Source organism: Scardinius erythrophthalmus (genome assembly GCF_964197995.2).
Source record: "Scardinius erythrophthalmus genome assembly, chromosome: 2".
Lineage (NCBI taxonomy): Eukaryota > Metazoa > Chordata > Actinopteri > Cypriniformes > Leuciscidae > Scardinius > Scardinius erythrophthalmus.
Window position 1 is genome coordinate 70036060 of NC_138222.1, and position 16635 is coordinate 70052694.

Genomic DNA, 16635 nt, shown 5'->3' on the forward strand with positions numbered 1-16635 from the left:
AGGTGGAGTGATGGAGGGTCTCATAAGGGCAGGTGGAGTGATGGAGGGTCTCATAAGGGCAGGTGGAGTGATGGAGGGTCTCGTAAGGACAGGTGGAGGGTCTCTTAAGGGCAGGTGGAGTGATGGAGGGTCTCATAAGGGCAGGTGGAGTGATGGAGGGTCTCATAAGGGCAGGTGGAGTGATGGAGGGTCTCATAAGGGCAGGTGGAGTGATGGAGGGTCTCATAAGGGCAGATGGAGTGATGGTGGGTCTCATAAGGGCAGGTGGAGTGATGGAGGGTCTCATAAGGGCAGGTGGAGTGATGGAGGGTCTCATAAGGGCAGGTGGAGTGATGGAGGGTCTCATAAGGGCAGGTGGAGTGATGGAGGGTCTCATAAGGGCAGGTGGAGTGATGGAGGGTCTCGTAAGGACAGGTGGAGGGTCTCTTAAGGGCAGGTGGAGTGATGGAGGGTCTCGTAAGGACAGGTGGAGGGTCTCTTAAGGGCAGGTGGAGTGATGGAGGGTCTCATAATGGCAGGTGGAGTGATGGAGGGTCTCATAAGGGCAGGTGGAGTGATGGAGGGTCTCGTAAGGACAGGTGGAGTGATGGAGGGTCTCATAAGGGCAGGTGGAGTGATGGAGGGTCTCATAAGGGCAGGTGGAGTGATGGAGGGTCTCGTAAGGACAGGTGGAGTGATGGAGGGTCTCATAAGGGCAGGTGGAGTGATGGAGGGTCTCGTAAGGACAGGTGGAGGGTCTCTTAAGGGCAGGTGGAGTGATGGAGGGTCTCATAAGGGCAGGTGGAGTGATGGAGGGTCTCTTAAGGGCAGGTGGAGGGATGGAGGGGCTCATAATGGCAGGTGGAGTGATGGAGGGTCTCATAAGGGCAGGTGGAGTGATGGAGGGTCTCTTAAGGGCAGGTGGAGGGATGGAGGGGCTCATAATGGCAGGTGGAGGGATGGAGGGGCTCATAATGGCAGGTGGAGTGATGGAGGGACTCATCCATGGCACCATCTCCAGGATTCAGCTGTGAGCTCCTCATCCTCAGTGCTCACACCAGCCTGCTGACATTTCAGATCCTACAAAAAATGCACAAACATAACACTAAAGCAGTCATTTTAACCGCACAATGTCATTTGATTTCAGTATTAATTAGAAGACAAAAATGCTTTTTTTTTCACAAATGCCGCCATCATCATCTTTCCTTGTAGGTCCTGCTCCACCACAAAAGATCTGCAGCAAATACACAGAAATCAAGAATCAGAAAAGTGCTGTAATAGCTCTGTTTGAAATTACAATAATTAAAATAAACTACAACTTAATATTGAAATAGTTGTTGTTATTCATTTCTGTAGTATATGCACTCAAAGCCTTTGATGGCAGCATTCAGCTTCATGAGCCACTCTCCACCGGATAAACACACATCTGTTCATCTGACCCTGTAACATCCAGACAAGATTCACATTACCATTTATTTTCATGTTGAGGTTGTTTTAACTTTTTATCCAACATAAATGTTCCTCAATTTATCAACAGTAATGGACAAATAAAATAGATAACTTATGTTTATTACTTTATAGATTTATTCTACATAATAGCACACATTCATCACTCAGATGTCTATTTCATGTTGTGATGTGCTCTTCTGCAATACTTACTGAAGATTTTCCTGTCAGATGTAAATAGATATTTAAAATAAGCATCTTTAAGATGTATATGGTTTATGTAAATCCACTTTAGAGACGTAACTTACGTGTCCTTACTGGAGCTCCCCTGTTAGCTAACGTTATACATAATAAAACGTGTTTTTACAGCAAAATCACAACTATACTACACTGTGTAACGTCTTTACACCTTCAACAATTCAACAGTTTACTCTACAGTAGTGCAACACTTGCAATTTTAACACAAGAAACCGTGTTTACTCACATTTGAAAGCACCCGCGTCGCCGATCTCTGCGATGTTTTATAATGACGTATCCTCTCGCGTGGCCTCCTGGGATAGAAGAGTATCCATCGGATGAGCACTCGAAAATCTGGCCGAAAGCAGTAAGCCATCCGGGAACTTCTTGCCTACTCTTTTATGAATACTGATGTTTCTAACGTACTGCTTCCTTCACGTACTGTTTTCGCCTACTATATAGTAGGAAAGTAGGCATATTCGGACGCACTTAAGTCTGAATCTCGCGATAATTAGTACGTCATCCAGGTAATTCTCGCCTACTCTTTTGGATTCGTACATACTTTTTCGCTCGCCTACTCTTTTTCCCATACTAAATAGTAGGGAAGTATGCGGTTTCGGACGCAGCCCTTGTCCCTCAAAAATTCAAGATGGCCACCATTTTTAAAGATGGCCACTGTTCCTGTCGAATATTAAAGTGAGACATGGCAGGCAAAAACATAGTTTTTTTTTTTTTTTACTGGTCAATTTTGAGATTTTTGGATATTTGTCCTCAATAACATGTTTTCTTTCAGACTGTGGTGAAAAAAAGTCCGAAATACACATTTGGGTCTTTATTTTACTACACTTTGTCTGTTTGCGTCTGTAGATTTCGCGTAAATTCAACAAAAGTTGTCTTTGTAAATCCTCCCGCCGATCCGCGATCTCTGTCTGCTCTCTATCATCACAGGCCCCGCTGGAAAGCTCTCTCTTCACTGTACAATGCTGTCAGATCCAAATATGGTCATTTCCTTTTTATCAGCAACCAATCGCGAAAGTAAAAGGGCTGAATGCGCAATCTCATTGGCTGATGATAAATCTTTAAAGACCGTTTTCTCAAAATGACCTTTCTCTCATACTCCAAGTCTGAAATCTCCACTTCAGTAGCACCTATATACACCAATCTTTCCAGGGATCAGAGGGATCTGTAAATATATTATTCCTAGACTGATTTATATAACATTTTATTCCAAAAAACATGGCGAAAATCATTTTTTAAGGCTATTCACAGTATATTATAAAATGAGAAAAATAATGAGAAAGAACCAAATTGCTTACCACAGCTATGCAGACGACACACAGCTCTAATTAGCCCTATCGCACTGGCCTTCCCAAAAAGACCATAAGACAGTTGCAGCTCATACAGAACGCAGCCGCCAGGATTCTGAGCAGAACCAGAAAATATGAACACATCACACCAGTCCTCAGGTCTTTACACTGGCTCCCAGTTAAATTTAGGATTGATTTTAAAGTATTATTACTGGTATATAAATCATTCAATGGCCTAGAACCTCAATATATTGCAGATATGCTCACTGAATATAAACCCAACAGATCACTCAGATCATTAGGATCATATCAGCTAGAAACACCAAGGGTTCACTCTAAGCATGGCGAGTCCGCTTTTAGCTATTATGCTGGAACAGCTTCCAGAGGAGATCAGATGTGCTCCTACTGTAGTCACATTCAAATCCAGACTCAAAACACTTCTGTTTAGCTATGCATTTAATGAATGAGCACTGTGCCAATGTTCGTCCGACTGTACTGTACTGTATTTTATTTTATTTTTCTAAACTGTTTTAATTATTCTTATTTCTTTTATTATTTTAATTTATTCTATGTAAAGCACTTTAAATTGCCATTGTGTATGAAATGTGCTATATAAATAAACTTGCCTTGCCTTGCCTATTATGATTTACAGGATAACAAAAGTAGATATCCACGAATGCCTCTGTAATTTTTTCCCCATCTAATATGTGAACACAATGAAAAAATTATTTTTAATCTGGCTTTATCCAATACTCAGATTTCGTTTTTTTAAATATTTACAAATTAGCGCATATTTAATTAGATAATGCCTAATTTGCATATTTAAACATTAAATTACAGAAAACTTTTAATACATTTTTTTCTGATCTTAATGTAGGTAATTAACTGGGAAAGTTTCATGGTGATATCTGCTAGTTATAATTTTTACCCGTAGTGTCTCGCCTTAATTATTTAAATTGTTCAAATGGTGATGCAAGCATAAATTTAGGCAGAAATACTCTTCAAGGAACACTCTTTTGGAAAAAAGTATGTGCCACTCAAAAATTCAGGATGGCCACCATTTTCAAGATGGCCACCATTTCTGTCAAATAGTCATAATGTCTGCTTTGTCTGCCTCCTCTTCTTTGACCTGTCCAGCTTAGTTAAACTTGCCAGGGATATAAAATCCCCGCCGGCATAGCTCTCAGGTTCATTGGAGTTCATACACAAGCCTCTCCACCACGGCAAGGTGTAGTCCACAGAGAGGAAGGGCCACTGTTAGAAAAAAGGATACGCTGCTGGTACAGGTTGCACATACAGTGGGGAGAACAAGTATTTTCCTACTTACAAAGTATGTAAAGGTCTGTAATTTTTATCATAGGTATACTTGTACAGTGAGAGACAGAAATCCAGAAAATCACCTTGTATGATTTTTAAATAATTAATTTAAATAATTATTGCATGACAAAGGTATTTGATCACCTACCAACCAGTAAGAATTCCGGCTCTCACAGACCTGTTAGTGTTTCTTTAAGAAGCCCTCCTGTTCTCCACTCATTACCTGTATTAACGGCACCTGTTTGAACTCGTTACCTGTATACCTGTACACACACTCAATCAAACAGACTCCAACCTCTCCACAATGGCCAAGACCAGAGAGCTGTGTAAGGACATCAGGGATAAAACTGTAGACCTGCTCAAGGCTGGGATGGGCTACAGGACAATAGGCAAGCAGCTTGGTGAGAAGGCAACAACTGTTGGTGCAATTATTAGAAAATAGAAGAAGTTCAAGATGACAGTCAATCTCCCTCGGTCTGGGGCACCATGCAAGATCTCACCTCGTGGGGCATCAATGATCATGAGGAAGGTGAGGGATCAGCCCAGAACTACACGGCAGGACCTGGTCAATGACCTAAAGAGAGCTGGGACGACAGTCTCAAAGAAAAGCCAAAGCATGTCCAGGCCCGTCTGAAGTTTGCCAATGACCATCTGGATGATCCAGAGGAGGAATGGGAGAAGGTCATGTGGTCTGATGAGACAAAAATAGAGCTTTTTGGTCTAAACTCCACTCGCCGTGTTTGGAGGAAGAAGAAGGATGAGTACAACCCCAAGAACACCATCCCAACCGGGAAGCATGGAGGTGGAAACATCATTCTTTGGGGATGCTTTTCTGCAAAGGGGACAGGACGACTGCACCGTAGTGAGGGGAGGATGGATGGGGCCATGTATCGTGAGATCTTGGCCAACAACCTCCTTCCCTCAGTAAGAGAATTGAAGATGGGTTGTGGCTGGGTCTTCCAGCAGGACAACGACCCGAAACACACAGCCAGGGCAACTAAGGAGTGGCTCCGTAAGAAGCATCTCAAGGTCCTGGAGTGGCCTAGCCAGTCTCCAGACCTGAACCCAATAGAAGATCTTTGGAGGAGCTGAAAGTCTGTATTGCCCAGCGACAGCCATGTGGTCATCTCTTTTGAATTCAAAATACTAGTGAGGGATAATGTTCATCCAGCCGGTTGTTATCTCAGAATAAATGCTCTTCAGGTGTGTGTGTGTGTGTGTGTGTGTGTGTGTGTGTGTGTGTGTGTGTGTGTGTGTGTGTGTGTGTGTGTGTGTGTCTGTGTGTGATCTCAGAATAAACCCGACAGGGTTATCAGGATCTGGTCTTCATCAGCCTGAAGGGGTTTATTCTGAGATCTTTATTCACACACACACACACACACACACACACACACACACACACACCTGAAGGGGGTGTTTTGTTCCTTTACTGTAAGTTGCTTTGGATGAAAGCATCTGCCTAATTCATATTTGTAAAATTGTTGTTCCTGTTTTCATTTTAATGGATGGAGCAGATAAAATATATATATATATATATATATATCAGTGATGCGCGGGTCAATGTATAAACAACCCGCACCCGACCGACGTTTTAAACTAACCCGCCCGCAACTCGGACCGCAAAAAAAAAGAAAAAGAAAATATTGTACCCGACCCGCTTCCTGACCCGCATTTTTTAAAAGTAGTAAATGCTCTTCGTTGCGTCGTTGGGAAAAAAAAAGAATATAGCCTCCCACACAGCAAAGGAGTCCGTGGCGGACCCGCCCTCAAGCCGCCAGATCCGCCTGACTGTCAGATTCGTTTTCGCTGCGCTAACAGGATCAGCCCTGCCTCCAGGATCGGCCCCGCCTGCGGTTTTAATCGGCGGACCTAGAACGGATCACATACGGATCCGCACTTCGGACGCGCCTTAACATGTGCCCCGCCCCCTAACGCACTGTCACCTCGCGGACTCGCTAAAGACGCTGGGCCTGGGCGGACCCGCTGACCAAACGCGCCTAATTTCAACTGTCGCCATCGTCGTCACAGAATCATTCTCCGCTCTGTGGAAAAGCTAACCGGCAGGTCGACAAGCACAGAACACGGTAAGAATGGTTCAAATATGCTTTATTTGTGCAGTTACTTAGCTGTAAAACATTACCGTTCATACCGTTCAACATACCGATGATTTTATTTCTGAAATGATTGTGGCAAACGAAGTTAGCAAATTGTCATTAGCGTAGATTTGAGTAAAAATGTATTTGATAATTAATAACTTTGAGTAAAAAGATATTTGGATGGTATATTCTTTCTGTCCGGGAGGTTAGGTGATTTAATTAACGTTAGCTGTCCGGATTTTTATCACACCCTGATCGCGTATTTTCTCCCCTCCAGTAACGTTAAAATGTCAGGTAATATTATCATGTTAGGCCTAACGTTACCAAACTTACGGTTTTCACTGAATTTCTGGTATAACATGTCCATTTTTGTTTACATTTTGACAGTTCCACCTCCCCATGTAATGTTGTTTCAAAAAAATAATTAATATTATATGATACTGTGTGTGTGTGTGTGTGTGTGTGTGTGTGTGTGTGTGTGTGTGTGTGTGTGTGTGTGTGTGTGTGTTCTGTTGCAGCTTACAGTTTGTTCAAGTGCCACCAGTCTTATTTTGGAGTTTCATCTTTTCCTGACATCAGAGTAAGTAAGATTTAATACTGTTCTAACTGGATTTGTTGTCAAATACTGACACTGGTCCACACTACAGCATTTAATACTGTACTGGTTTGGTTAGTTTGAGTCCATTTTTGTTTACATCATGACAAATATATTCTCCACCACCTCCCCATGTAATGTTGTTTCAGATAATTATTTCATATCATATTAAGATTGTGTGTGTGTGTGTGTGTGTGTGTGTGTGTGTGTGTGTGTGTGTGTGTTCTGTTGCAGCTTACAGTTCACAGTTTGTTCAAGTGCCACCAGTCTTATTTTGGATTTTCATCTTTTCCTGACATCAGAGTAAAGTAAGATTTAATACTGTTCTAACTTGATTTAGCCAGATATGTTGTCAAATACTGACACTGGTCCACACTACAGCATTTAAATTGTCAAGGCTTAAAAAATTGCAAATTATCAACTTGAAGATGCAGCACTGGCCCAATGGGGCAGGTGAAAGTTCCTGCAACTGGCCCAAGTATCTTTCACGCTGGCCCCGGGCCATCAGCCAGTCCTTATTGTCGAGCCCTGCTGTATAATTATTTTTGAAAACACTCAAAATTTTGGTTATTTTCCACAACTCACTAGTTGAAATGTGTATTTTGTGTTTCTGTTACGTTTCTTTTAGATAAAATGAATAGAAAAACTGTACCTGTCTCCAGCTCCACCTTAAGACAGTAAGTTCTTCAGCAACTTCACTGTAAGTTGACAGTTCATTGTTGATTCAATTGAGTTCAATAAGGCCACATTTATACTGCAGGTCTTGATGCCCAATTCTGATTTGTTGACCATATCTGAATTTCTTTTATTTTTTGGACCAGCTTTTTTAATTTAAAAGTGACCCATATGCAATTACACCATACACTTGGTGAAATAACCCAAGGTAGACATACTGACCTGTTCTTGAAACAGGAAGTTCAATTTATCTGGTGCTGTTTGTTACTTCCTTCTCGTTTAAGGATGTTTGGTGCCACAAAATTGGTACAGTGATGGAGTTACCTATTGGCCAAACTACAAAAATGATGAGAGAGTGAACGGGGCAGTGAAAAATTCTAAGGAACCTGGACCTGACTGGAAAAAATATGATGCCAGAGTCATGTGGTATGCTATTTTCTTTTTAAATAATCTAAATGGCTTTTGTAAGCAAATATCAAAGTATTTTGCCAATATGTTATATGGGAAGAAAATCCTTTTAATTACATTCTCATATTGTTCTGTTGTCTATAGTTCTACTCTATTAATTTGAAGGTCTACTGAAGTTTAACATGTAGGCTATTTATTTTTTAGATGACTACTTTGTGGCACAACAACTCTTGAAGAAAGCTCTAAATTGCAACACATCAGATCTACAGTCTGAAGAGGAAGAGGAGGCCAAAAAGAAGGCCAAAGCCGATGTTAGTATACGTATATTATCCTTTATATTTTACATTAACTTTTTGGCCTCTATATTTTCTCAAAAACATAATTTAGTGTGTTAGGATATGATGAACCCGACAACCACCACACGTAAAGCCAGCTGAAATATAGATAAATGGTTTCTCAGAGAAACCATTCTCAACCAATTACATTGATTTACAATTTAAGTTCTTAGGCCAGTGAAAATGTTTATGTAATTACATTTACATTTATGCATTTGGCAGACGTTTTTATCCAAAGCAACTTACATTGCATTTTAAGGTACACATTTACATTCTTATCAGTTCTTGCTTCCCCTGGGAATTGAACCCATGACCTTAGCATTGCAAGTGCCAACACTCTACTGTTTGAACTACAGGAAGGCTTTACATTTATTATAATTATTAATAAGAGTAATTAATAAGATGTTTACTGCTTGTTTTTTTCCACCCTAATTTATAGTCATTTCTTGGGAGACTCTGATGAGAGCGAGGAGGAAGATGCTCATAAAAAGAGGCAAACTTTTAACACAACCATCAGCTCCTTATTGCACCACCACCTTTTATCCTAAGTAGCGGCACAGCTGCTACACCTCCACCCATTTCTCCACCTCACTGTTCACAGAGACCAGCAGAAGAGCAAACCCCTTCTGCAAGCAGGGTCTACAGACCTACCTGGCGGGGGCGGGGGGGGGGGGGGGGTGGATGTGGATCAGACAGTATTGCCTGCTCTGGTGAGCAATACCTCATTAGATACAAGACTCAAATAGAGTTTATTTTGTCAGCTTTTTTATTTTTATGCATGCTTAGTCCTGTGTCAAATTTACTATTTAACTTTTATCATATTTAGTCAACCTTATCCTGTTTTTGTTTAGTTCTTTTTTTAGTCAACTAAACTTATGGGCATTCAAGTTTTATTCAAGGAAAACTTTTTTTTTTTTTTGTCACGCTGTATAATGGTTAAAATTATAATCACTTAGTCATTTTAGTTGAACTTCTGTTTGTGTTTGTGCCAAACTCTTTAGGGAGTCTATTAAAGTCTGTAGTTTTCTTATGTCTCATTAGAACTACAGAAGCGCGACCCGATCTGGCAATCTTACATAGCGTGGTTATAGCAGATAAAGGACCGCAAAGCGGAGGCAGAAGTGCCTTTCACCCTGTTACGACTTGACATTATTTTAAGTTAAAAAAAGAATTATGTCTATCCTCTAAAAAACAACAACCTGGTAGCTTCAATGTGATTTCATGACATGTAATGAAAATCTGCTTATGTATTACAGGTGGTGTGAGAAAGAGCCATGTCTCCTGTGCCGCCACCGATGACGACATTACAAAACATGTAATCCGGTGGTTCAACCTGGCATCAGATAGGGGAAGCTCAAGGAGCCGGAGCCCCTGTCAGCAAACCTTGACCCAACAGTAGTGAAAAAAAATACTTTATCATTTTAGTGTAATGTTTTTCACTAAATAAAATGATGTTCTTGGTACAATTCATGGTTGATTTCATTTTTTTCTGTAATGTCTATTCAATGTTTACATGAATAAAACTATTTAAAAAATTAGTAAATACATTTATAGTCTGTAATAACCTATTTTGTTATTGTTAGTTGGCTAAAAATTATTAATGTTTAATGATTCATGTTTTATTCAAAGGCACATACATTACAGTTTTTTACAATCACTTTGCTACTATTTTCAGAACCTTGATCTCATTTTTCAAAACTCTAGACACAAAACTCAAAACGGTTATCACTTGTAACACAGGCTGTCTAATGTTCAAAACACTGCATTGTGCATTCACATCTTTAAGGAAATCTTGCACTTGCACAATCATTGGTTCAAAAAACAAATTTACTGTGAAATACCATTGAAACATAACTATAGATCACACACACACAAGCAACCGATAGTTTCACTGTGTCATTGTTCGTACAATCATTAAATATTGTAGAACAAAATAGGTGATACAGGTTTCATTATGGCACTACATGTACAGTAAACACATCTCTGTAAAAGCACTGCAGTAATAGAGAGAATACGACAGACAGTGGAATCATTGAACAAAGTTTTTAATATATTGATGCAAAACACTACAGTACAATCACAACATAGGGTTATTTGAATCAAAGCAAAAATAATTAGCTATGAAATAGAAAAGAAAAGACAGTACTGTAAAACATCAAATGCAGTGTTGCTCAACTTGCTTGCTTGTACTGTAAGAAACAAAAGAGTGATTATCTATACAGTGCAGTGCTGTCAATACTGTAAATAGTCTGAAAAGGTGGTACAGTATTTGGGACCATAGACTGATGAAGCATTATGATACAAATATTACAGTAGGCTACATCCATGGATATTGTAGTCTAATTGGTTCATGCTCAATTAGCGTGGAGCAAGGACCAATTAGACTACAATATCCATGGATCGTTATCTTGAAACTTTCATGATTTACTGTAAACATGGAAGATTGTTTGTCTGTTTCCATACAACTATGCATTAAGAGTAATGCAACAGTAACTTATCATTTTGAGCAGTTGTATCAATTGATAGTTAGATCATTGTAAGGAAATGAATAGACACTCATTTGAAATGTAATGTGTGAATTGCCTTTTGAAATAGTAGTACTTTGATGTTAAGTTGTGTCATATTGAACAGGTGATTTTTGTTGAATGAACAAATGATCTAAGTTTTATGTGTATTGTATCCAAGCAATTGAGAAAAGGGTTAGAGTTTTGAAAAATGTGCATTTTGATCATTGGTTGAGAGTTTTGTGTCTAGAGTTGTGAAAAATGACATCAAGGTTCTGAAAATAGTAGCAAAGTGATTGTAAAAAACTGTAATAACTATTCAAGCTTTTATAGAGCAGTCCAGTCTATCTAATGTTCGTCCACCATTAGATTTTAAATATATCTGTAGCTATAGTTTTGGCCAGATAATCAAGTGTGGGGAAAAAAGTGGCATTGTAGACGGAATTTTATGACCGGGTCCAAAACGGACCCGGAGCGGATATGCGGCTCATTCGCGGATCCAAAGCGAAGCCGGGGCGGATGTACCCATTTATGTACGGATACGCAAAGGGACCGCAGCGGTGTCAGACCGGATCCGCGAGCCGCCACCGCGGCGGATCCGGCGCGGTGTGCAAGTGGACGCAGTTTCGGATCCGCTTTCTGGATCCGTTCCGGAGTTCACTGTACCTCCGCGGCGGATGCGTTTCGTAGTCAGTTTGCTGTCTGGGCTAGGCTATTCTAATTTTGTCAAGAATTATAAAAAATCGTCTATAAGCTCATAATTTGTAAATAGTCTAAATGTTTAGTTTTAACAACAATTTTAAAAAGCTGGCTATGTCTATTTTGATGTTTCTGTGCAAGTTCAGCAGACAGTGAGGTTCGGGTTTGTTCCGATCAGAGCTCGTGAGCGGAGAGCTGAACCTATTCCGCTCCGCTCACTCATTCCGCAGGGTCGCTCGCTCAACCCAGAATGGCCTGCTGGTTCGAAAATATGTGGAATAAGGGCTACCTCCGACTAATTATTTTTTTTTCTAGTCGACTAGTAGTTGTTCATTTAAGCCATTCGTGGACAAATCGCCCCTTTATATTAATTTAATTAGCCTACTTAAATAGGCTATAGCCTATGGATAATAAGCGTTATGACCGCACGCATAAAGCTTGCCACAAAGAACCGGTTAAAGTAATGATTATGAATGTGTCTAAATTAGCAAGGAGACATTTAATTTTTTAGTAATAAACTGTTGTTTTCTGTGTCGCTGCAAAAATGAAGTTGACAATTCGGACTCGCCATGAACGCCAGAGAGAAATGCACATTTCATTTGGATTACATAATCAGAGAGTAGCCTATTTATTTTGGTTTGAATATTTTCGTTTAAAAGTAGACAATTGATTGATAAAACATTGATCAAAATTAAGATACAATTTATACAAAACGAAAATCTTTTAAAAAGAGTTTTCAATAAAACAAAACGTCGTCAAAATCATGTTTTACCAAAAACAGCGCCGTTGCTAGGAAGGCGCCAGCGCCTCTGCCTCTCAGCGCCTCTGCCTCGCAAGTGGATGATGAAGACGCCTAGCAATGATAGCCTATACATTAGTGGTAGTATACCTTTAGTTAAGTTATACCTTAAGAGTCTTCGTAGCGCGCTAATAGACAATATTTTCGGAAAATGCAGCCCAGGTATGATGCGTATGATGTGTAATGGAGATTCCAAAGCGCTCTTCTTCGGTCAGAGCCATGGAGAGCGATCGCGGAAAGGTCCGTCCTATGCACCGAAACTTTTAACAATGCAACAAAATATTTAAAGAGCATCAAGCTATTAAAATCTATATTATGTATACGCACGCACAGATAATAACAGCTATATTAGTCAATATTTTTTTTATTAAGTTAAGCAGTGATTGGATAACGTTTTTTATTTTTTTATTTAACGTTTTTAATTTAAGGCCCACCCACAATTGGTCTGGCTTATCCAAAACTGAAATCCTGGCGCCGTGCCTGGTTGGTCGTGCCAGTTTTGTGGCTATCAAATGTGTAAATAGCATCGCAAGAAGTACACATGACAAAACCAGCACTTTGGTCATAATCTTTCATTATTTCGGCAAATGTCTCCCACACTCCCACAGCTTCCACTCCCCAGTCTTCACCTTTTCTCTTGCCGCCTCCATCTCTACCTGCAGACTGAGCTCGTGCGTCATCATACTTCTTGCCAGTTATTCAGCCAATAAAGTGTAGACCTATGTATTTCATTGAAAATAGTGTCTAGTAATATATAAATTACAAAGGTTTAATTGGCATCTTTATTTCAAACGACCCGACCGACCGCGACCCGAATATCATTAAAAATATTTTTGGATGACTCGTAACCGCGGGTGACCGCAGGCACCCGCTCATTTCGGATCAACCCGCGCATCACTGATATATATATATATATATATATATATATATATATATATATATATATATATATATATATATATATATATATATATATATATATATTCATATATATAGATATGAAGAGTTCAGATGCAAAAGCCTCTAAGTGCCATCTGAAATTTACTTCTAGAATGATCATTTTTATCAAGCTCGATGTCACTTAGAGGCTATATATATATATATATATATATATATATATATATATATATATATATATATATATATATATATATATATATCATGTACATAAAATAGATCAATTGAAATATTATAGATACTGAACATATCTTTAAGATTCTCCGTCATCACGTCTGGTAGTTTAGCAGAAGATCATGACTCACCGCAGAAGAGCAGGAATGCTGCATTACAGCCCATGGGAATCCGCATGCTCTCCACTTCTGAAAAAGCAAGTGTCACTGTATCAAGCTGCTTTATTCCCACACTTTAATTACAGTCACTGTCACATTTTTCCATAGGTTCGTGTGCTCGGATCTCTGGGAATGCACAAATACAAGAACTGGCTCTCTGAAAGCTCACTCAGTCTGTGATGTTTTAGCAACGGATTCACTGGATTTATTCAGCTCATATTCATTATTCGATTACATAACTGCAAGGAAATGTTCAAAAAATATATCATTGTGTGTAAAAGAATGACAATGACTTTAATTAAATTTGTGTTGTTCAGCTGTTTAGTGAACTGGCCTCTGGGACTATAGCGACTGTAATCGGCCCCTATAATTTATTCATCACGATATTGAACCGTCTGATGATTATTAAAGTGCCAAAGATTATTGTTTCAAGTCAACAAATGTCGGATATGATTCTGATTCAAGATTACGAGGAACATGAATTTATGATTTAGTCATTCATAATAAACACATTTTCAGTGTTGACTTTAATGGTGACTGTTAAACGTTTGGTTTGACTTGAAGAAATTATGACAGAAATATATTAGTATTCTTTCTTTCCTCTTTTTTAAATTCCACACATCACACACATCTGTCTGTTATACGTTTGGTTTGACTTGAAGAAATTATGACAGAAATATATTAGTATTCTTTCTTTCCTCTTTTTTAAATTCCACACATCACACACATCTGTCTGTTATAATCACAGCACTTTGTTTACCAAAAAAATAAAAGAAAAGGAATTTATAATTTTTTGTTCGATTACATTTTAAAAAGCTAAATTAAATTTAGTTTTATGCATTCACTTCAGTACAACCTTTACATATATATATATATATATATATATATATATATATATATATATATAATAAATCTCTATTCAATCATAAAAAATAGAATCCAGACAAATTTAAAGGGACAACACAACAATTCTGAAAAGGTAAAACATTTCATCCTCAGATCACAGAGTGTACGACGACATTAAGGTGAATATCTATAAAATTATGAATTATAGTTATTATACACCATTGTTTCCTCACATGCTTGATGGTGAAATAAGACACCAGAGATCATGATAATGAATATAATATATCATATAAGATCATATATATTTCAAAAAAGATCATATATTGTAAGAGGTGTTCTGACTTGAGTGTAAACACCAATAATGCAGTGATAGGGTTTTTTTCTCAAGCATCTTTTCAGCTTTAGAAGTTGGCAATCAGGAAGAGGAAGCGGATAGAAATCACATTCTTAAGATTCTTCTTTACTCACCAGATGCAGAGCCACACTGAATAAAAGAAGTGTGATCAGTAATATTCAGCTGAGCCAGAGGGAGATCTGGTGTGAAGATATTATATCATATCACATCATAGATCCCCTCTGCAGAAATCACACGATATTTAACGCAGTCTTTGCTACTTTAAATGTTTTCAGACCTTTTGTATTTCTAAACAGGAACAGAGAGAAACGGGAACCTGCTGGATGAGAATTTTCCCTTTCTGCAACCTGTCATGTAAATAACTCTCTCACAATCTTTGCATATCAACAAAAGCGTCTTTGTTCTGAAGCGCCACAGATGAAGCACGTGAACTCTCTCACGTCTGCTTAGTTGTTGTTCATTTATTCCTCTGAAATATATAAAGATGTAGCATTTGATTCAGTGCATTCTACACAAAATATATGTTTGTCTATATTTATTACATGGCTTGGCTGAATTCTAATGTAGAATGCGGTGTTATTTCTTGATAACACACTGTTGCCATGATAAACAAAGCGTTGCTATGGACACGCAGGATTCTAACCGTAGAGACGGAACAAACTATTTCCTTAAGCGGAAGCAATACAATCGTTTTTAAATCAATAAACTGCTTTTTAAATCAATATTTTATAAGTAACTTATAATAAGTATTAGTTATTATATAACTTATATGTTATGTTGCTTGTGTGTTACTCTGCACATAATTGTATCTTTAAATACCTGAAGCATTCGTGTAAAAATAACTTATTTTGTGTTTCAATTAGAACCTACTGTCAGTCCTTATGCAGAGAAGTCAATACATCAAGTGAATAATGACAGGGTGTGTATGTCAAGGGAATCAACATTCACATGATTTCTGTCATACTCCACAGAACACAAACAACCCTTTCCTCATAGTAGTCAGGTCCCAAAATAGATAAATAGCCCTGGATAAGATGCAGTAGGCATTTTTGAGGAAAAGTACTTCAAGTGTTGTTTCTATGTGATTTTTAGGTGCTGAATCCATTTCTGCCGTATAACAAGTTGTAAACATCAGTGTTTTGGCATAAACAATAAAAACAAAATGGCTGCCAAAAAAAAAAGTTTTAATGCATTTATTGCACATTAGAACTAAAACTATGCATTCTCAGAATATTTAAACATGTAAACAATGAAAAAACAACATTAACATGAAAGGGATAGTTTTTAATGGCTGCTGGAATTATGCCAAGGAACACTGGGAAGCATATATCAGTGGAAATATGCAATTATGCCCAGCCCGAAGGGGGGGACTTGGAATACACATGACCCCAGGGGGCTGCATATTGAGAATCACTGGGGTGTCCAGCTGCAGGTGGAATATTTCAAACCCAGGGGTGGCAAGGTAGCTTGCCGAGGGAAAGACACATGCTCAGAGAGGCTTACAGTGGACTACACACGTGGGGGTCGCCCAGAGGCCGTGTTAGGTGTCGCCCAGCCTGCAGATCTACATATGTTTGTTAGCGAGGCGCCATGCGCTAGAGCCCAAGAGGATGCCACACTCCGGGTGGAGCAGGCCGTCACATCAAGGGGGCATGGTCGACCTTGCTGCTGGTAAGCCAAAGCAATGGCGTCCACTATCCAGTGAGACAACCTTTGCTTGGAGAGAGCCTTTCCCTTCAGCTTCCCAC

The 16635-nt window shown here is 39.0% G+C and overlaps 1 long non-coding RNA gene across 1 annotated transcript; it reads left to right on the forward strand.

The window, feature by feature from the left end:
* The first annotated feature begins 7605 nt into the window (after window positions 1–7605).
* Window positions 7606–8369, forward strand: LOC308682184. Its single transcript, XR_014029116.1, has 3 exons — window positions 7606–7654; window positions 7937–8078; window positions 8265–8369. It is a non-coding gene; the product is annotated as an uncharacterized lncRNA (long non-coding RNA).
* The last annotated feature ends 8266 nt before the right edge of the window (window positions 8370–16635 follow it).